We start from the raw sequence: 22970 nt of genomic DNA, 5'->3' as shown, positions 1-22970 counted from the left end.
GCTGTGTCTAGGGATGTGTCCACAGGAGGCCGTGGGCTCAGGAAGTCTTTAGGCAGCCTGTCTGCTGATGGGTGGGTCTATGTCCCCACCCAATTAGTTGTTTGGCCTGAGGCGTCCCAGCACTGGCACCTGCAGGCTGTTGCATGGGGCCAGGTCTTGAAGCTAATGAGCCAAGATGTCAGCCATCAGGCATGTTCACATGGCTGAACGTTCCCCCATATGTCTGCCCACAGTGTCTATGTCCCCAGGGTGAGCCACAGCCACCCCCCACCTCTCCAGGAGACTCTCCAAGACCTGCAGGTAGGTCTGGCCCAGGCTCCTATGAAATGACTGCTTTTGCCCTGGGTCTCGGTGTGTGAGATTTTGTGCACACCCTTTAAGAGTGAAGTCTCTATATCCCCCAGTCCTGTGGGGCTCCTGCAGTTAAGCCCTGCTGGCCTTCAAAGTCAAGTGCTCTGGGGGCTCGTCTTCTCAGTGCCAGACCCCTGAGCTGCGAAACCTGACGCAGGGTTGGAACTCTCACTCCTGTGGAAGAACCTCTACGATATAATTACTCTCCAGTTTATGGGTCGCCCACCTGGGGATATGGGATTTTATTATATTGCGAGTCCACCCCTTCTACCTTGTTGTGGTTCCTTCTTTATGTATTTAGTTGTAGAAGATCTTTTCTGGTAGGTTCCAGTCTTTTTCATCGATGGCCGTTCTGCAGATAGTTGTGATTTTGGTGTGCTTGCAAGAGGAGGTGAACTCAGGGTCTTTCTACTCCACCATCTTGGCCACTGTCCTCCTGATCTTTATAACTACTAGTGAGACAGGCCAAAAAGTAATCATTCTCATTTTATAGATGAGAACAAAGTCTTAATTAATTAAATGACTTGCCTGAGCTTCACACCTAGGAAGCGGCAGATCTGATCTTTCCTCACTTTCCCAGTGGTATTTATTTCCCAATGTATCATTCCAATCTAGTGTTTTATATTTTTCCCCACTCCCCACCCACCCAGTGGCTCAACCATCTCCCAAAAATCATGGATCCAGTCTGCAACAATAGAGCAAATCTGTTTCCCTGTTTCTCACATTTTTCTCTAGTGAATTTTATGTCTAAGTTGATACTCTTTGAGTTTTGTTAAGGAAAGTCTCACTTCTCAACTTCTTACCTTCACTAGGAGTCTAAGTGATCTTGCCAAGAGACTCCTAAGAATCACGGGCGATGGGCACTCTTGATCTGGGTATAACAATTGCACCCAAAGTCATTTGTAGTATGTGACTATATAAATATATAGGAGGGCTTCCCTGGTAGCGCAGTGGTTGAGAGTCCGCCTGCCGATGCAGGAGACTATAGGTTCGTGCCCCGGTCCGGGAAGATCCCACATGCCGCGGAGCGGCTTAGGCCCGTGAGCCATGGCTGCTGAGCCTGCGCATCCGGAGCCTGTGCTCCGCAGCGGGAGAGGCCACAACAGTGAGATGCCTGCGTACCGCAAAAAAATAAATAAATGAATAAATATATAGGAATCCCTTTAAGAGGAAGAGACTTCAGGGGCTTCCCTGGAGGTGCAGTGGTTGAGGGTCCGCCTGCCGATGCAGGAGACACGGGTTCGTGTCCTGGTCCGGGAAGATCCCACATGTTGCGGAGCGGCTAGGCCCGTGAGCCATGGCCGCTGAGCCTGCGTGTCCGGAGCCTGTGCTCCGCAACGGGAGAGGCCACAACAGTGAGAGGCCCGCATACCGCTAGTCGCATTCCCAACACTTTACTTTCAGGTAAGTCCCCCCCAGTCACGTTGAGGCAGGAATTGTAGCAGCTGACCTTGGTTTCGTTCTGTCCTTGGCCACTCAGGGAGACTCAGGGGTCTGGGTCAATCTGTATTCTCCAGATGCAAGCCCAGCTAAGAGAGAATTATTGCCTCCATTGTCCATAAAAATGATACATACAATTAAACTCCCTTCTAATAATTCTAAAATTTTAATTTTTAAAAATTTTAATTTTTTAATTTTTTTTAATTTTTTAATGGAAACCTAAAAGGAAAAAGTGAGAGACGATGGGCCAGCTGCTCATTGTGCTACGTGTGTCTATTCCCTTTATCACTTGCTTAAAGCCATTTTCCTTTTAGAATTCTTAAGGTTTAAATGACCACGTTGAGATACTCCTAAAACTGTAGCCTTAGCAATGTGTTGTAATTTTCACCTTCATAGAGAATTGAAGCAAGAGAAATCACTACTGCCACATTCACACTCTGATTAGCACTTATTCACTCTTCCACACGGCATAACAGAAAGAGCACTTAAATGAGTGTTAAGACCTGAGTTTTTAATCATATGTCTGCCCCTTCCTATCTCAGCCTCAAGAAAATCACCTCATCATCTCTGCGGGAGATGCGTCTCTTCCATTTGTCCCCAGCCGCACTCCACTCCTTCTCCACGATATTCTGTGTCTCAGGGGCTGATCTGGGAGCCAGCATCAATCAGCCTCCCTTGTTGACTGGCTTTGGATTAGGTTCAGCCAAGAAAGGGAGGTCACCACAGGTCAGAGGGCCAAGGGAAGGAAGGACAGGGTATGTATTCCCCACCAAATTGCTGTGTTTGGCTGGGTCCCTCTACCCAGAGCTCCTATCAGGCAGCCCTCGTCCACAGCTACCTGTTGTGGGTTCTGCTAACTGCCTCCCTTTGCATCTTCAGATGGACAGAGGGCAGCAAATTATCCTTGGGAAAATTTCATGAGATGCCAAAATTAGATAACCTAGCAATAGGACTATTCAAGCCCTCCTTTGTACCGAAAGGTAAATAGGAAGCATTGGAAACGGCACTCTGTAAAGGACATAGTAGTTCCAGAGTGCACAGTCTAGAAAGAACAAGAGTTCTTAGTTGAACATTGGTAATGCCTTACATTGCAAACAACTCTTGCATCGCGATCCCCACAGCAGTGACAAGCCCAGATCCTTCCATGGCCAGAGACCCTCTGCATGGAAGTGAAGATCGGAGTTGGAAATGTCATCACCGAACACGGCCTCAGAGCCAAAGATGCAGCTTCCCCAGAAGACACGTCGGACATCCCTGTTGAAAAGATAAGCGTGATTGGTGGTGGAAAAGCGCTCGCGCACGGGAGGTGTCGGGGACGTGCCCAGCCCGGCTCTCCTGAGCACAGTGACAACTGAAGCCAAATCCCTGACCTTTAGTAATTGCATGATTGCTCCCCATCCACCACCAGGCCCTGCAAAGCCCAAAAGTTCATCTTAAAGTGGACATGTGACCATTAGCCATGCCTCATCAGCAAGGAACAACATGCAAACATTCAGGATGCGGGTATCTTGGGTGGCTGGCGATGGAAGCAGCCCGTGGCCGTGAGAGCCTGACCTTGGACACACACCTAGTGAGTGGGATGCTTTGCTGGCTCCTTTGCCTCAATCACCAGATTCACCAGGGCTGCTGAACAGCTTGGTTGAAATCAGAGGTGTTTAAAATTACTCACCATTTTCTTCACTCCTGTATTTTTACCAAAGGTTGCCATGATGTGATGGGTTTTTATCTTTTCCTTGATAGGCTTGTAGAGCAGTGCTGCGATAACGTTTTTGACATGGCCGCGGTATACTTCTTTCCATTAAAGCCACATCACATGTATTAAGCAGAAGGATTTATTTGTTTTAGGCTCTTGGGTCACCAGACACAATTCTTCCCCCCCATATTTCCCTAGACTTGGAGTTACACCTCGCCAGATGCGCTCGCTCTAAACAGTGCCTGGCACTTACCACTCAGTAAGTATTGGTCGGATGAACGGAGGAATGCACCCTCTGCCTTGCTAGAACCTAACTTCGTAATCGCTTGTCTTCCCACGTGCTCCTGACTCCTCCTCCAGTGGGAAAGAGACCATCACCCACCCAGCGCTCAGGGTAGAGACCCCGGCATCAGTCTGAGCCTCTCTCCCTTATCACATCCAATCGATCAATCACCCTGTCTTACCGATTCCACCTCTTGTGTCCCTCTCAGACCTTCCCCAATGTCCTCCCCCTTGTTCAGACCACCTTCTTCCCCTGCCTGGGAAACCACACCAGCCCCCTAACTGACATCTCTGTTTCCTGTCCTGCCTCTTTCCAGTCCATTCTCTGCACCAACCAGAGGCTGGCTTCAAAACAAAACTGAAGGAAAAAAATTCTTATTCTTCAAAACCCTTCAAAAGCTCTGTATTGCCTTAGGATAAAGTCCAGACTCCTAAACAGAATTTCTAGGGCTCTTCATGAGCCGGCCTCCAGCCCGTGACTTCATCTCTCATCCCCAGCACGTTGCTCCAGGCTTCAGGCTCTGGCAGAGAAAGCTATTTCTGAGGCCTCCCGTCAGGACTTTGAGTCTCAGGACACGTGCTCTCTGTCTCCCTCCCCAGGGTAACTTGTGCTCTTTCTTCAGAAATCAGCAGAGGCATCACTTCCTGCAGAAGCCTTCCCTGAACACCTCCCTTCTACCTGCTACAGAATCATCACAGATTGAGGGTTAAGGACAGAGGCTGTAAACTGGCCACCTAACCCCTCTGCAACATCACTATCTTCCCTGTAAAATGTGGATGATATTAATTCCTATCTAATGAATGTTGCAAGAGTTTAACGAGATTATTAAGCCCTTAGAACACTGCCTGCAGTGTAAGCAGAGACTTGGTAAATGCACACTGGCAGTATCCCAGCTGCATGAGCCACTTTCTCCTTTGCTCTGTTTCCAGGGAGAAGAGGCTGGAATAGTTACTCAAGCCTCTTGTGTTGGGCTCTTGGGGCCCATGTCTTTGCCCACAATGTGCTCCCAGGTGAAATGTCTCTCTTCCCAAGCCCCCCCCACCCAAACCCCACCCATTCCCCAGAGCCTTGTCCCACACAGTCCTGCCTCCCCCATGACCATGCTGGCCTTCACTTGTGATCCCTCTGCTGGGAGCTCCTACAGCAGTATCTGTCTACTAATGACAACAGTCATCTCCGATCCGATCACTGAGCACCAACAGTGCACCCAACACTATAACGTATGATTGATGTTTGATGTCAACTTCACCCTCTCAGAGGCTCATAAAGGCTGAGCTGTGATGATCTCCTCTTCAGGTGAGGAAATCGGGCTTGGGGAAGTTCTCAAGATCCACCCTCACTCCATGGCATCCCCTGCTACCCATCCTGCCTACCTCACTGATTATAATTGTGGGTTTACTCTCCTCCCATCCCCAGTAGAATGAAAGTGCCATGGTATCAGAGAAGGACCATCTTATTCACTGAAGTGTCCTGGGGAAATGGGATATAGAGCCAAGAGATTCAGGAGCTGGGTAGACGTGATGGGCAGGAGGAAGGCAGGGTGGCTGAGAAAGAGGGCGGGGAAGGCAGACTCGGGAGGGCCAGGATCTGGGAGCTGGAGTTGCCTTTCCCTAAGCTTCTGTGGTCTGTAACTTTGGGGAAGGGGTGAAAGAAGAAATCCCAATTTTCTGGTCCAGGAAGAGGTCTGAGATCGGAGCCAGGCCCTGAGAGGGATTTGAGGGCAAGTTGCTAATTTGGAAGGTCACCCCAGGGGAGCAGGCGAAGTGAAGCCAGGAAGGGAAAGAAGCTCCAAGGAGCAGATGACTCAGTGGGCACCTTCCCACTGGGGTCCCCTGTGTGGCCACTTAGACTTGGGATCAGCAGAATCGTAGCCCACAAAGTGTTTACGTGGCCCACGAGCTGAGAATAGTCTTTACATTTTTAAATGGTTGAAAGATAATCGAAAGAAGAAAAATGGTTTATGACACATGGAAGTTACTGAAATTCACATATCAGTGGCCACAAATGGTTTTCTCTGCAGACAGCCACACCCATTTGTTTACATACTGTCCATGGCTGTTTGTCCTCCACACCAGCAGGGGGCAGTGGTTACAATAGAAGCCATATGGCCCTCAGACTAAAATACTTTCCCCCTGAATTCACAGGAAAGCTTGCTGACTCTGGTGGAGACCTCGCTGGAGCATTGTCCCACCCACAGGGCAAGGGACTCCTCACTGGCGTTGCCTGAGGGCTGTTGCCTAGGTTGTTGGTTTTTTTTTTTTTTTTTTTTTTTTTTTGCGGTACGCGGGCCTCTCACTGTTGTGGCCTCTCCCGTTACGGAGCACAGGCTCCAGACGTGCAGGCTCAGCGGCCATGGCTCACGGGCCCAGCTGCTCCGCGGCATGTGGGATCCTCCCGGACAGGGGCACGAACCCGTGTCCCCTGCATCGGCAGGCGGACTCTCAACCACTGCGCCACCAGGGAAGCCCCTGTTGTCTACGTTCGTAACTCCCAGCAGGCCCAGCCTGCCCCTTGGCCATCATCCTCCTGCAGCCTGAGAAGGCTTCCGGCAGAGTCACAGGTGCTTAGCGTAAGAAGCTGTTTGCATATTTGCGAAACGGTGAGTGCCGCGGCGGTTTGGGTGGCGTGGGGAACTTCAGCTCCAGGGGCATCTTCTCCAAATGGGAATGGAATCCTCCAGGCTCGTTTGTTGGGCGTCAAGTGTGGCGTGGGGGTGACATAGGGAGGAGTAAACCTCCTAAGACAATTGGTGGATAAAGGAAAGATTTGTTATGAAGTATCGAGAGTTTCTCTAGAAAGGGAAGAGTGGACCGGTCCGCTACTGCGGTGAGCGTGTGCTTATATCACCGTCTGTTGGTGAACAAGGTGAGGCTGTGAGCCCGCACAGGAGCAGAGTCTTAGTAGCAAGCTTGGTGCAAGCAAGAAAGTGTGGGGAAGGCAGGCTCCAGGAGGGCCAGGGTCTGGAGCTGCCCTGAGAGTTGCCTTGCCTTAGAATTCTGTGCTCTGTAGCCTCAGGGGAAGGAGGAACAGAAGAGAATAGAATTTACCAGTCTGGGAAGAGGTCTAGAAACAAGTATCCAAATTGATGCCTGAAGCTATGAAGAGCAGTTGGTGTTCTCATATTCACTCGGTCTTTGAAGGTCAATGGGAATATCTTCATTCTTTTTTTTTTTTTTTTTTTGCAGTACGCGGGCCTCTCACTGTTGTGGCCTCTCCCGTTGCGGAGCACAGGCTCCGGATGCGCAGGCTCAGCGGCCATGGCTCACGAGCCCAGCCGCTCCGCAGCACGTGGGATCTTCCCGGACCGGGGCACGATCCTGCGTCCCCTGCATCGGCAGGCGGACTCCCAACCACTGCGCCACCAGGGAAGCCCATATCTTCATTCTTGGAAAGAGATGAGGGAGGGTCCCCCCAAGGGGGTTAAAATGACCAGTTAGGGGCTTCCGGTGGCGCAATGGTTGAGAGGCTGCCTGCCGATGCAGGGGACACGGGTTCGTGCCCCGGTCCGGGAAGATCCCACATGCCGCGGAGCGGCTGGGCCCGTGAGCCATGGCCGCTGAGCCTGCGCATCCAGAGCCTGTGCTCCGCAACGGGAGAGGCCACAACAGTGAGAGGCCCGCGTACCGCAAAAAGTAAATAAATAAATAAATAATAAAAATAAAAAATAAAATGACCAGTTAGTAAGCAAGGGCGCTGGGGCCAGAGCCTGCACCTCCGGTTTCTTGCCCTGTGCGTGTCACTCTGTATGTATCTCCTCTCCGTCATCCAACTCCATGGAGTGCTTCTCAGATGACATGGGGACGTCAGTTACTTTCTAGGTTTGGGGGTGGCAGGAGTTGGGGCAGAATTCCAGTCAATCAGAAAAAGAGAAACAATCTAATAGAACAACAGCAAAAAATGAACAAAGGAGAGAAAAAGGAAAATCAGATAAGATGAAATAGAAATGGCCAATAAATACATTAAATTAAATTGTATGCTCACCTTAATTAGGAATAGCTTTGTCCCTAGATTTCTGTAATTGGGGAGGTCATGGATCAGAGCCTGGGTTCATTGTTTTCATCAAGGAGAGGATTTCTAGGGTTCTTGAGAGAGCAGGAAACACCTACTTCTCTTTCTCTGGAAAGAAAAGGTGGAGATGGGGAGGAGGATTTTGATGGCGAGTATGATCTGAATTGCCCTTTCTTAAAACATTTTTTTTTTCTGTTCAAAGAGGCTCCTGACTTGTTTTTCTACTTAGAGGAAGTGGTGGTGAATGTCCATAGTGGATTAGGGAGATGGTGCTGTGAACCAGATATGTGATAACATTGATAATATCGCAGTCAATATTTTATCAAAACAATATGTGCCTTAAAATTCTGATCAGTGGTAGAGAAACAGCTGAAGAGATGTGCCCTCTTTTGAATCATGAGAGAGGGCCCTGGGGCCATTCCCTTTTCTGTGCAAGTACAAGTCCTTCGGAGCTTTAAAGCCAAGGTTCCTTGAGAAAGAGCAAAGTGGATTGGGTACCTCTTCTCTAAAGAAGATCTCAAGCAGGGTCTGAGTGCCCTGTGGTCCCTTTGGAAGTGTGTAAAATTTCTGATCCTTCCAAGACCTCCACTCCCTCTGATTCAGAGATCATGAATAGGAGTCTTCAGTGAGGTCGCTTATGAGATTAAGACTAATACAGCTCTTCTCTGCCCAATTTTGTTCTGACACTGGAACCTTGTATAAACCCATGACCTTGGCACAGCAAATTCAGGCCCCCTGGATGGGTCTTTCTGTGTTTGTGCATGCCCTGGCAGACCTCCTAGACTCTAACAGGTAACGTGGAAGCCCTTCCGCTCTTGACTAGATACCTCAGATTTCCAAGGAGCCAGAGCATGCCCATGATTGTCAGAAAGCTCTGTAGCTTGTTGCTGGATTGATGACAAGAGCCTTGTGTAGAGGACATGGAAGAATCAGATGCAGCTGTGATTTGCTAGATAATGCCATGAGTTAAGAGCTGCTTTCTGTGTCCCCATTACTTAGACTAGGGGACGTGACTCTTTTCAGTCGATCACATCTGAATTTTTGAGCTTTATAGAACAAAAAGCTTAGAAGCTGCATCTGCTTTTTTTAAGATTAACACTTTTTAGAATATAAAAGTAAAACATATTTAAAACTTCTGGTGTAACAAAATATATCCTAAAACAAAATTGAAAGACAAATGACAAGTTGAGGGAAATATTTGCAACAGTTATGACAGACACATATTAATACTGAGAATATGTAAAGAATGCCTTTTAGTCAATCAGAAAAAGACAAACAATCTCCTAGAAAAAAATGAATGAAGGAACAAAAAAGGAAAATCAGAGAGGGTGAAATAGAAATGACCAATAAATGTATTAAATAATGCTCACCTTCACTAGGAATATGGAAATGAAACTGTACAAAACAAGATACCATTTTCCCCCATCATAATGAAAAAAAAATTTAAGTTTTCTTTTTTTTTTTTTTTTTTGCGGTATGCGGGCCTCTCACTGTTGTGGCCTCTCCCGTTGCGGAGCACAGGCTCCGGACGCGCAGGCCCAGCGGCCATGGCTCACGGGCCCAGCCACTCCGCAGCATATGGGATCCTCCCAGACCGGGGCACGAACCCGTATCCCCTGCATCGGCAGGCGGACTCTCAACCACTGCGCCACCAGTGAGGCCCTAAGTTTTCTAAAATTAATAGTTGGTGAAAGGTGTGGGGAAAGGATATTCCCATGATTGCTGGTGGGAACATAAACGAGAATATTGGAGGATAATTTGACAGAACTACACTTAAAACGAGCCCGCCCTCATGGCCCAACCATTCTACTCTTGGAATTTAACCTAAAGAAACACGTATTTTGCAGAGGTTACCAGTTTCCCCCATATGTGTTCCCTGCTGCTTATGTAATAACAGAATCTCTAGCTGCCTGGGTAAGACTACATTTCCCAGCTGCTCATGAAGCTAAGTGTAACCATGTGACCAAGGTCCAGCCAGTAGAATGTGAGAAGAGACTGCAGTTTTTAGGACATGCTCTCCAAGGGGAGGAGTGTGCCCTTGATTTCTCCTTTGCCCCCTCTCTGCTGGCTGGAATGCAGACACGGGATGCTTCATCTCGGACCATGCACATGAGAACCACACCTTAGGGGCTCAGACAAGAAAGAAGGTACTACGGGATTCTGTCAGCCCTAGACTTTTTACATTCATACTGTTATATGAGAGAAAAAGATGCTTCTGTTTTGTTCCACTATTATGGCGTCAGCTGAACCTGAATTCTAACTAATGCACATGCACCTATTTTAATATGTCACATACAAAGATGTGCATTGTAGCTATTTTTACAGTTGCAAAATTTGGAAAAAAATAAACAAACCAAATGTCCATCAGTATGAGACTGGCTAAATAAATCACATGTAGTGAGTTGACTGGTGACCTTCCAAAACAACACGTCCATACCCTAGCCCTCAGAACCTGTGAATGTGATCTTATTTGGAAAAAGGTTCTTTGCAGATGTAATAAATGAAGGATCTAAAGATGAGATCGTTCTGGGTTACTTAATTTAAGATGACCCCTAAACCTAATGACCAGTGTCTTTAGTAAGAGAAGAGAAGGGGCAATGAGAGAGAGACACACACAAAGGAAAGACAAGGTAGGGACAGAGGTAGAGATGGAGTGATGTGTCTGCAAGTCATGGACACCAAGCCATTCTGATGGCCACCAGATGCTGAAGAAACAAGGGACCAGTTGTCCCCGAGAACCTTTGGAGAGAGTGTGGCCCTACCAGCACCTTGATTTCGTACTTCTAGACTTCAGAACAGTGAGAACAACTTCTGTTGTTTCAAGCAACCGAGTTTATGGTGATTTCTTACAGCAGCCCAAAGAAAATAGTACACCCTGGTATTTCAGGCTCTGACCTCCAGAACTGTAAGAGGATATGTTTGTGTTGTTTTAAGACAGTAATTTTGTTGTAATTTGTCACAGAAACCATAGGAAACTAACCCACTTCTCTGCCCTGGCTCCCATCAGTGCTGGCCAAGAGCAGTGCGCTGTTTTGGAGGAACAGTGGCATGTGTTAACTCTGCACATCTGAGCTGTGGTATGTTTGCCTCATTAGAGACAGAGTGGCCTAATCTGCCCTTGACCAGCCCTCGCAAAGAAAACAGACTCTCTTCGGGCTCCCCTGCTACTAAAAACTTCATTAAAGAATTCTTGTAAGTCCAGGCAGTCCCTCTGAAGAATAAGAAAGTCTCTGAATTTCAAGATTTTGCCTGATGATGGATCTTGAGACGTTAGCTATGATGAGACTGAAGATGTTCCCTCTTCTTCCAAATCTGAATTCTAAGTGTGCTTGAGCCATTTCAGCTCAGGCTCTGGGAAGCCAGAGCAAGAGGAGGGTGAGAACAGAGCAGCCCAATTCTACTGTGTACGATACCCAGCCAGATAAGACATTGTAAAGCCCTGCAGCCATCACTAGCTGCTTTAAAACTCAGACATAGGGCTTCCCTGGTGGTGCGGTGGTTAAGAATCTGACAGCCAATGCAAGGGACAGAGGTTCGAGCCCTGGTCCGGGAAGACCCCACATGCCGCAGAGCAACTAAGCCCATGCGCCACAACTACTGAGCCTACGTTCTAGAGCCCACAAGCCACAACTACTGAGCCCACATGCCACAACTACTGAAGCCCGTATGCCTGGAGCCCGTGCTTCGCAGCAAGAGAAGCCACGACAATGAGAAGCCTGCGCACCACAACGAAGAGTAGTAACCCCTGCTCGCCGCAACTAAAGAAAGCCTGCACACAGCAACGAAGACCCAACACAGCCAGAAATAAAAACAAATAAATAAATACATTTATTTAAAAAAAAACCTCAGACATAATTGCCTGAGGAGCTCTTCTTCCCAGAGGATCGGAACTCCCCCTCACCCATCATCTCCCTCGTGACCCGGGGGTCAGGAATGCTGCCATCTCTCCACCACGACATGGACATGCTAGGGGATCAGAGGAAGCAGAGCCGGCCGGAGCCATCCACTGGTGACACAAAGAATCCTGTTGTACACCTCCCAAGAGATAAGAGAGAAGCGCATGTCCACTGCAGAAGCAAGAGGAAAATTCTGTCTCTATGCACCCTCTTTAAACATCCACATCTTCTCCAGCCGATGTTGTCTCCCACCTTTTCATAAATTAGAGTTCTGTTCTTTTTCCACTGGAATAATAGGACAAGTGTTTCTAAACCTACTTCTGGTCAGAACAGTTCCTTTCTGTTTGGGGTCTGCAGTGTGGACTATGGGTTGTCTATTCATCCCTCCTTCTACCCTTTCTCCATAGTAAACAGCCCTGGAATGACTTGCAGTCCAGTGGTCTACTAGAGCCTGCTGGTACCAGCTCACAAAAACCAATGATTAGATTTTCAAGAGTTTTGTAAACCAGTTGTTAAAGCTTAGTAGCTTGAAATGGGCCATGGTGGGAATATGTACACCACAGAAATCAGCAAATTCTACAAGCAGGATTTTTCTTTCTTGCTTTCTTTCTTCTTTAAAGAGGCAGGGGGATGTAAAGTTGGCTTACCAGAACAGCACTGGGGGCTAATATGCAACTAAAGACTGCATTTGTCAGCCTCCTTTGTAGTAAGATATCACCAAGGGGTCAATGAGATATAGGAGGAAGTGTTGTGGGGGACTTCCAGAACAATTCTTAGAAGGGAGAGTTCCCCCTTTCTCAGTACTGTTGCCTGAACTATGAATATGATGACTGGAACTCCAGCAGCCATGTTGTACCATGAGTTCAAGGCAAACTAGAAGGAACCTTGTCCCTAATGACTTGAAGCTGTCAAACCAGTGCTGGTTATTTAACTCCAGAGCAAAAGTAAACTTCTAACTTTTTAAAGCCACTTTTTATTTGCGGGTTTTCTATTATATATAGCAACATCTACTCCTAATTGTAGGACCCAGATGAAAGTGAATTTCTCATCAAGCAGATACATGATATTTCCTGTGCAATACCACAGTGGCTCACAGATATTGCTGCTTGACCACATCATGCTCTTCCTTATATGGGCTTCATCTGCCACGTACCTTACCATCCTCAAACCTGCCTTCCCACAAAATGGCCACTAATGGGTTTTTTCTTAATGTTAACATTTGACAAATGATTAAAGTCTATCACAAGTCCTGGATTCTCCTGGAAATTTCACACCACAGCAACTGGCTGGTGCATTCTTCCATTGGACAGTGTCCTCATGGCCAGAGCTAAGCCTAGACTCAGCTCACCAGGAGTCTGTGCGGGGAGGAGGGGGTACTTGGCAGGGGTGATCAACTCAGGCAAATTTAGGGCCGAGTTCCAATGAAAAAGGACTAGGGAAGGAGGAAATATCTGTTAAATAGGGAATAACAGTGATGCAAATGAGCAGCTTTTCCTGTCTGATATTATAGGCTGTGCTATTTTAGGACCAGAACACAGGCTGTACCATCCTATTTTTAAACAGTGGGTTAATGTAATAAAAATGTAGTCTGTTTATAGTGTAATTGGGAGACTGATTTTTTTTCTGAATTAATTTAATCAACCAGCTCTTGGGTATTATAAGCATAATGTCTAAGTTTACAAAACAAGTCCTGTGAAATAAATGTAGCCTACTTCTCTACTGAATAATCACAGAAATCACCCACAGAGACAGACACCTACTCTTAAAGTGTGTCAACGTGTCATTCCAGGACAGTGGTTTTTGAAAATTCATATTTAATGCCTTTTTTTGGTTACAACTCTATTAGAGAAAGAATGAAAAGAGGGAAATGCCTCTTTTGTTCTTGTTGACTAGGCTAATTTAATCTTCTGGTCAATTATAAAATAATTTTTTGCTGTTTTAATGAGGTGAAAATGAAGGTGATCTAGCTGTGTAAATCTGAGTAGAATTGCAATATTGTGTTTCAAATGTAGTGTATCAGAAAAGTATGCATTTGAAGCCAGAGCAAATGCTTATTATTACAAAGATAATAAGCTGTGCTTTGGTGGCTTTTGTAGGCAGCTGAAATGTCTTTGAGGTATTGCTTATATTCACTGATTCCTGAATGGAATAAATATCTCTTGCCTTTCATATCTTGCCATGGGAGTGCCCTGCTGTTTAACTTGAAGTTTCTTAATTGAGATCAATTCTCTCCCTTTGCACAGGGCAGGGTCTCTACCTCCAAGGAACTGCCAGGGTCAAAGGTGGTATAGACCACATAAATCCTCACCCCCTCCTGCTTTCCAACACTATTAGACAATTTGCTGAGCTAAACTAAGATGTCTTTTTTAAAAGAAGGGGACAAATATTTTATATGTTTAGAAGAAACATCTATTTTTCTATTTCTGTGTTTACTTCTTTAGCAGAATTTTACGTAGAAATAATTTTTAACTTAATTCTAGAAATAATCACATCTACTAATAAATCGTTATTTGATTCCCTGGAGTGTTTTTTTTTTAATTATTGAAGTATAGTTGATTTACAATGTTGTGTTAATTTCTGCTGTACAGCAAAGTGATTCAGTTATGCATATATATACATTCTTTCTTTAATATTCTTTTCCATTATGGTTTATCACAGGATACTGAATATAGTCCCCTGTGCTGTACAGTAGGACCTTGTTCTTTATCCATTCTCTCTATAAAAGCTCACATCTGCTCACCCCAACCTCCCACTCCATCCTCCCCCAACCCCCTCCCCCTTGGCAACCCCCAGTCTGTTCTCTATGTCCGTGATTCTGTTTCTGTTTCATAGATTCATTTGTGTCATATTTTACATTCCACATATAAGTGGTATCATATAATATTTGTCTTTATCTTTCTGACTTACTTCACTTCGTATGATAATCTCTAGTTGCATCCATTTGTTGCTGCAAATGGCATTATTTCATTCTTTTTATGGCTGAGTAATATTCCTTTGTATATATGTACCACATCTTTTTTATCCATTCATCTGTCGATGGACATTTAGGTAGTTTCCATGTCTTGGCTATTATAAATAATGCTGCTATGAACATAGGGGTGCATGTATCTTTTTGAATTATAGTTTTGTCTGGACATATGCCCAGGAGTGGGATTGCTGGGTCATATGACAATTGTGGGTTTTTTTGGCTGCATTGGGTCTTCGTTGCAGTGCACGGACTTCTCATTGTGGTGGCTTCTCTTGTTGCAGAGCACGGGCTCTAGGGTGCACAGGCTTCAGTAGTTGTGGTGCATGGGCTTAGAGTGGCACACGGGCTTAGTTGCTCCACAGCATGTGGCATCTTCCTGGACCAGGGCTCGAACCTGTGTTCCCTGGGTTGGCAGGCAGATTCTTAACCACTGCACCACCAGGGAAGTCCTGACAATTCTATTTTTAGTGTTTTGAGGAACCTCCATACTGTTTTCCACAGTGGCTGCAACACTTTACATTCCCACCAACAGTGCAAGAGGGTTCCCTTTTCTTCACACCCTCTCCAGAATTTGTTATTTGTAGACTTTTTCATGATGGCCATTCTGACCGGCGTGAGGTGGTACCTCATTGTAGTTTTGATTTGCACTTCTCTAATGATTAGTGATGTTAAGCATCTTTTCAAGTGCCTATTGGCTCTGTATGTCTTCTTTGGAAAAATGTCTATTTAGGTCTTCTCCCCATTTTTCGATTGGGTTGTTTGTTTTTTGTTGTTGTTGAGTTGTATGAGCTGTTTGTATATTTTGGAAATTAAGGCCTTGTTGGTCGCATCATTTGCAAATATTTTCTCCCATTCTGTAGGTTGTCTTTTCGTTTTCTTTATGGTTTCCTTTGCTGTGCAAAAGCTTGTAAGTTTGATTAGGTCCCATTTGTTTGTTTTCATTTTTATTTCTATTGCTTTGGGAGATTGAGCTAAGAAAACATTGGTACGATTTATGTCAGAGAATGTTTTGCGTGTGCTCTCTGCTAGTAGTTTTATGGTGTCACGTCTTATGTTTAAGTCTTTAAGCCATTTTGAGTTTATTTTTGTGTGGGGTGTGAGGGTGTGTTCTAACTCCATTGACTTACATGTGGCTGTCCAACTTTCCCAACACCACTTGCCAAAGAGACTTTTTCCCGTTGTATATTCTTGCCTCCTTCGTCGAAAATTAATTGACCATAGGTGTGGGGGTTTATTTCTGGGCTCTGATCCCTGGAGTCTCTTAAAAGCAATTAATATTATGAACAATATTGTTAGAATAAAATTATAAATTATCAGTGTCAATTAAAATTTTTCCCTGTGGTTGCTTTCTTTCAAAGTTAGATTTAGCATTAAAAAGTTCTATCAACGTTGAGTTTAATATAAAGGTAAATTTTTAAAGATATTTTTAGATATAAGGGAAAAAAAGTAGCAGCCCTTTGGGAATGTAACTGGTTCATGCTCAGACTCATCAAATTGGAAGTTCGGCTTTTAGACAACCCAGTGGATTAAAAGCCAGGAGAACTGGGTTTCCAGTTCCAGCGCTCATTGTAATGAGAGCCATCCCACTAGCAGTAAGTCTTCAGGCCTCATCCCTTTCCCCAAACTGAACCAAACCTCACCTTATCTCTGCAGCTAATGCCCCTGCCATGGGCCTCACAGCCCTGCTGTGGGCAACACAGGAGATACTTGGAGAAATTTGAAACAAACCCTCCAAGTGTTTTTTATTCAGCCTGGAATAAAAGGGTAGCTGACCCAAGGGGCCCCAAGTTTTTGTTTGCTTATTTGTTTGTTTGTTTAAAGCAGGAACTTTAAGCAGGAAAGCCATAGATCCAAGTGATTCTGAGACGGCAAAGCCCTACATTACTCATTATCTCTTCTTCTGAAAGACAGATAAGAAGGTTAGGAAGGATCACATGCAAGTTACCATAAAATAGAAATTATATCTAGACTGATTTTTTATCTTGTCGTCATAACGTTGAGTTTTTACCTGTTTACTTAAAAAAGCAAAGAGCGTTGCTGTTTTGTTGAAAGATTTGTTGAACTAGTCCCAAGGACTCTTGGCATAGGATCTTGAGATTTTGCATATTTGTTATAGGAACTGACACCATCGTGCGCTTTTGATATAGAGGGTGCAGTTGCTTCTTAAAAAAGAAGAATTTTGAAGTATCAGTGATATATGTTAATGTAGAAGTATCTTAAAGAAGATCTTGATGATTTATACTCGTGACTTACAGCATATAGACATTAACAAATGTTATGCTACTTGAGCATCATTGCTCTTAAAGTCCACTGGCCATTTTTCTTCCTAGGTCTACCCCATATCCCTTCCCCCAATATCACCCTTCCTCTCTCCCGACCCTTCCCCATTTCTCCTCTTCTCCACATACCAGGGTCCCCAGACTCCATCTGCCAGGAAGAAATTGAAATTTTCTGGTTCTTAATCATTCAGTGTAACCTAACTCTACCTTAGCTCAGCCATCTTCTCCCAGGCAAGAGAGGCACACATGCAAAAAGCAACCTGCTGTCATTGGGCACATCTTCCCACAAGGAATGCAGATGGGAACAAGAGGGCATTGAGAAGTAGGTTCGGCCCTTGTGTTTTCTCTAAGCAAACCTTGGTGGCTCGGGCTGCTGGATGGCCTACTATGGCTTCCTATATTTTGGTCACCCAAATGACCAAACTTTGGGCACCCTCCCTGCATCAGACTTGACATCGTGCTGTAGAGGATCTGGTCCCACAGAGGTCACTTTGGCCCATGCAGAGATGGAGGCAAGCAAAGTGCAACGAGGTCTGAGTGCTATGATCAGGTAAGTGCCTTGTGACTGGAAAGGAGAAGGCCCTCTGACTTGTATATGTGATAGTAGAGGGCATCAGTACTTTTCTTTTTTGTTTTTCTTTAATGTATTTATTTAATTTATTATTATTTTTGGCTGCATTGTGTCTTTGTTGCCGCGCACGGGCTTCCTCTAGTTGCGGTGAGCGGAGGCTACTCTTCGTTGCAGTGTGCGGGCTTCTCATTGTGGTGGCTTCTCTTGTTGCAGAGCACAGGCTCTAGGCACACAGGCTTCAGTAGTTGCGGCACGCGGGCTCAGTAGTTGTGGCTCGCGGGCTCTAGAGCGCAGGCTCAGTAGTTGTGGCACACGGGCTTAGTTGCTCCGCGGCATGTGGGATCTTCCCGGACCAGGGCTCGAACCCACGTCCCCCGCGTTGGCAGGTGGATTCTTAACCACTGTGCCACCAGGGTAGCCCAATACTTTTCTTATAATACAGAATAGAACAGGGAGAAAATGAAAAACTTATACAAAAGAAGTGAAACAGGATGAACAGATAAGGGAAAATAAAATAGCAGTTGCTTTTCATAGGGGAAAAAAACCATTGAGAAAGGCACACGAGCCGTGTAGAGTAGATGGTCATGGGCACTATGAAGGGAGGGGAAGCTACTGCAGGAAGAAAGGAAAAGTCCCCAGGATTGAGGAGCAGGATCAAAAAGAGACGTCTCAGCACGCTCCGGAAGGACTGGATAGGTCGCCAGAGTTCACGGTAGGGGAGGAGGTGGCAGAAGGGGGAGCAAGGGCAGGGGAGAACCTGGCAGGAGCAGGAGTGGTTTGCTTTCTTGGGACCACGGAGGTGCGGTCCACCAGAAGCAGACACAACTGGAGTTTGACCCAATGAAACACCGTGAGTCAGAGTCTAAATTGGACCTGACTGCTGGGCCCTCTCATTATGGAAATGGACTACAATGAGGGGAGCCGCAGAGATCCAAGTAAACAACCATCACAGGCACTCAGCTGGGTCCAGTTAAGTCCACCAGGGGGCCCGTCTGGGGAGGCGTTCAGTAGTAGCCTGTCCCTCAGGTGAAGGAGGGGGAAGGATTTGACTTTTTTTTTTTTAATTGAGGTATAGTTAATGTACAATGTTGTGTTATTTTCAGGTGTACAGCAAAGTGATTCAGTTATACATATTTTTTTTCGGATTCTTTTCCATGACGGGTTTTTTACAAGATATTGAATATAGTTCCCTGTGCTATACAGTAGGTGCTTGTTTGTCTATCTTATATATAGTAGTGTGTGTATGTTAATCCCAAACTCCTATTTATCTCCCACCACACCCTGCCCCGAGCATTCGACTGATTGAAGCTATGTGCTTGAGAGAGCCGCTGGGTTCTGTTGATCTGCTCTTTGCAGACTCGTGAGCTACAGGGATGCGCATGCACGCGGTCCCACCTGTTCTAATCCCTGGCCTCACCATCTCAAGGGAAATGGGTTAAGGTCAAAGTGCACGCTCCAGGGGTGGGGGGCCCAGGTGAAATTGTCCTGGGTCCAGAGCAATGCAGGCAGGCCCCTCTCTCCTATCACTGCAGAGGGCTGGTCCTAGCAGAGGGAGAGTTGACCCCAGGACATCCCCCTAAATGGTGGAAGCAGCTGCAAGTGACTTCATTTTTTTAGTCACACCCTCTTCCTTACGTTATATGTACAGCCCAATCCATCCTCTCCTTGTAGCTCTGTTTTGACATTCCAGAAATTCTCTGAACTCTGTATTCTCCTGTTAGGATGTTTTCTGTAAAGCATTCCAGTTACTTCAAGGGTAGATGAAACTGCCTTTCTCAAGCAGGAAAATCTTTTCACTGTTTTTCCTAAATTAGAAAACTGTTTACACCTCATTTATGGTGAGATAGGAGATCCCACAAAGCAAAGCAATTTTCTACTAAACATTATTTACCATTTTTGGTGACAATTCTGACATGCTGGGATAAGCACAATTTAAATGTATTCAGAGACCATATTTAACACTAAGAAAATTGAAAACGTCTAAAAAGATCTCTTGAAGATCCCCTCTTCATGTTCCACCTGACATAGCAACCATTTACACTTGATTTTGTGTAACTGACAGATTCAGAGCACACTTGGCAATCGTTGAGGTCTGCTTTTTCTATCCACACGGGCACCAGCATAGAGTGGTCAGGATTCTGTACACATCAGTGTTCAGGATGTGTTACAAAGAGTGTTTGTGCACAGCCTTCTTATAGGTAAAGAGAGCGTGGTTTTGAAAGCATTCAAAAAGTTACAATCCACACACACACACACACACACGCACACACATGCACACACACAAAAAACACCCGGTTAGAACCAATAAGCAATTCAGTAAAGTTGCCAGATACGAAGTCAACAGGCAAAATTCAGTTGCATCTCTATGTATTAACACAAGTGTTCTCACCAAAAAAAATAAAAGGTAAATATATGAGGTGATGAGTGTGTTATTTGACTCAATGGTGGGAATTATTTCATAATGTATAAAAATATTAAATCATTACATTGTACCCTTTAAATATCTTACCATTTTTATTTGCCAATTATACCTCAGTAAAGCTTAAAAATCAAAAATAAAAAGGAAGGAAACTCTGACGCATGCTACCACATGCATGACCCTTAAGGCCATCATGCTAAGTGAAATGAACCCCGTCACAGAAGGACAAATACTGTATGATTCCATTTATATGAGATCCGTAGAGTATCAAATCATAGAGATAGAAAGTAGGACGGTGGGGGCCAGGGGCTGGGGAGAGGGGGATAGGGAGTTATTGTTTAATGAGGACAGTTTCAGTTTGGGAAGATGAAAGCGTTCTGGAGAGGACGGTGGTGATGGTTGCCCGACAGTGTGAATGTACTTAATGCCATCGAACTCTACACTTAAACATGGTTAAGATGGTAACATTTACGTTATGTGTATTTCATCACAATCAAAAATAAAAATAAGAGAATTCCCTGGCAGTCCAGTGGTTAGGACTCAGCACTTTCACTGCCGTGGGCTCGGGTTCAATCCTTGGTCGGGGAACAAAGATCCTGCAAGCTGTGCAGCGTGGTCGAAAAGAAAAAAATAAAATAAAATTTATATTCCTAGATAGATTCATTTGTGACATATTTTAGATTGCACATGTAAGTGATATCATATGGTATTTGTCTTTCTCTTTCTGACTTACAACAAGGTCCTACTGTATAGCACAGGGAACTATATTCAGTATCCTGTGATAAATCATAATGGAAAAGAATTTTTAAAAATGTATATGTGTGGGGCTTCCCTAGTGGCGCAGTGGTTGAGAGTCCGCCTGCCGATGCAGGGGATGTGGGTTCGTGCCCTGGTCCAGGAAGATCCCACATGCCGCGGAGCGGCTGGGCCCGTGAGCCATGGCCGCTGAGCCTGCGCGTCCGGAGCCTGTGCTCCGCAACGGGAGAGGCCACAATAGTGAGAGGCCCGCGTACTGCAAAAAAAAAAAAAAAAAAAAAAGTATATGTGTGTGTGTGTGTATATATATATATATATGTATGTATGTATAACTGAATCACTTTGCTGTTTAGCAGAAATTAATCAACATTGTAGATCAACTACACTTCAACAAAAAAAATGCAAAAAAGTTATATTCCTTCTAAACTAGAGTTCCTTAATATGATTTTGTCTGAAAGCATGTTAATAATCAAACCAATAGGGACTTCCCTGGTGGTCCAGTGGTTAAGACTTCACCTTCCAATGCAGGGGGTGCGGGTTCGATTCCTGGTTGGGGAGCTAGGAACCCACATGCCTCACGGCCAAAAAAACCAAAATATAAAAAACAGAAGCAATATTGGAACAAATTCAATAAAGACTTTGAAAATGGTCCACATCAAAAAAATCTTAAAAAAAAAAGCAATAAACAATAATGCAACACAATATGCTCCTGTCGTTACCCTTGGATTGAGGAGACTGAGGCCGACCAGCTGGTATTTCTGCACATTGGAAGCTCTGGGAGAGCAGATTTTGACTCAACGCTATCATTAGTGTACCAAAAAAATGTCAAAATCAAACACTAAACGATTAATAATACAAATGATACGCTATACCAAAACAAGGCAAATAAATCAAGTTACTTCAACATTATAGAATTTAAAAAGTGCAATAGCAGGGTGCAGTGATGCTGTCCAGGTTGTCACAGCACCTGGCCTGAGTCTCCAGGAATGAGTGAGACACCCAGATGGGTTCCAACACTGGGAGCGTGTTTCTTTGCAGCCCTTGATGTGAGACCCAGAGCAGCTCCCTCCATGGGACCACGAAGCAGCACAAGGATAACAGCCTTGAAACCGTCACCTGAACTCGCATCACTTAACCATCCTCACAGCATGGCCGGCACAGAAGAGCTGCCTGAAAACTCATTGTTGAATTGTTCAACACCGTCCGGTGAATGGCATTATTATTATCACTAGTTTACGGACAAGAACTCTGGGACTCCGAGAGGTTAAGCTATGTGTCAAGGTCATCATCCAGCAGTGGAGCCAGATGTTCTCGGCCCCAGACCCAGCTCTGTCCTTCTAAGGCTCCTTCAAAACTTTCCATTTCCCACACAACAGTCAGAGGGATCCTGGAAGGAGGTCAGTTGGATCAAGTGACTCCCCTGCCCTCAAGCCTCCAAGGCTCCGCACCCCACTGGCCAGAAATCAAATGAAATTTCTCTCCCCAGTTAGGAGGCCCTGCTTCCTGCTCCCTCCCCAACTCCAGCCTGTCACCAGCCCACTCCACCCTTCAGCTCCACACAGGATGGGATGGGCTCAGACCCTTTTGTCTTTGATGGCTGTGTGCAAATCCCTGCAGTATCTCCCAAAATGTGGCCTTGCCTCTGGCTTACTCTCTTGACCAAGCAATCACCCACGGGTCAAGGGTGCCCCACTGGGTTGACTTCTGCTTGTCTGGTTACCCAGGTGTAGGCACTAAGCAGGTGCCATGGGGGGACCCAAGCCAGCACCCGAGAAGCCTGGGGGCAGGAAGCTGGAGGCTGTTGACAGGGATCTGTCCAGATGCAAGACACCTTGAGGTCACTCCTTCACAAAGCTGGTCAGAGCCTACACCATGCAGGCAGCTGTGGCTGGAGCTGAGCAGGATGTGGGGCTACTCCAGAGTACCCATTGCACTGAATACTTAGCATTCTGGTAGGCACATACAGAAAGAGACACATGTTTCCTACTGGACTGTGAGTTCTTTCAAGGCAGGTGTCCTTTTCTAAACCTCCTTTGTCAACTAACCCAGGAGTGTCAGGTAGACTTACTGAATAGCATTTGTTCGTTGCATAAACCAATATATTAATTAAATGGTAAAGCAACATTGGATAGAAAGAGCCAGCTCACAGGTTTTGCCACATCTAACAGACCTGAAAGGAAAAGTGCTTTGGTCAAGTTGTGCTTGCTTGCGCTGGCCTAGACGCAGATCTCGGGAGGCGATGGGCAACGGCGAGGTCTGTCCTGACCTGGAATACAACACAGCCCCTGTCCACGGATGCCCAGGAC

The sequence above is a fragment of the Mesoplodon bidens genome (genome assembly GCF_964165515.1).
Source record: "Mesoplodon bidens genome assembly, chromosome: 13".
Classification (NCBI taxonomy): Eukaryota; Metazoa; Chordata; class Mammalia; order Artiodactyla; family Ziphiidae; genus Mesoplodon; species Mesoplodon bidens.
Note: the sequence above shows the minus strand (reverse complement) of the source record.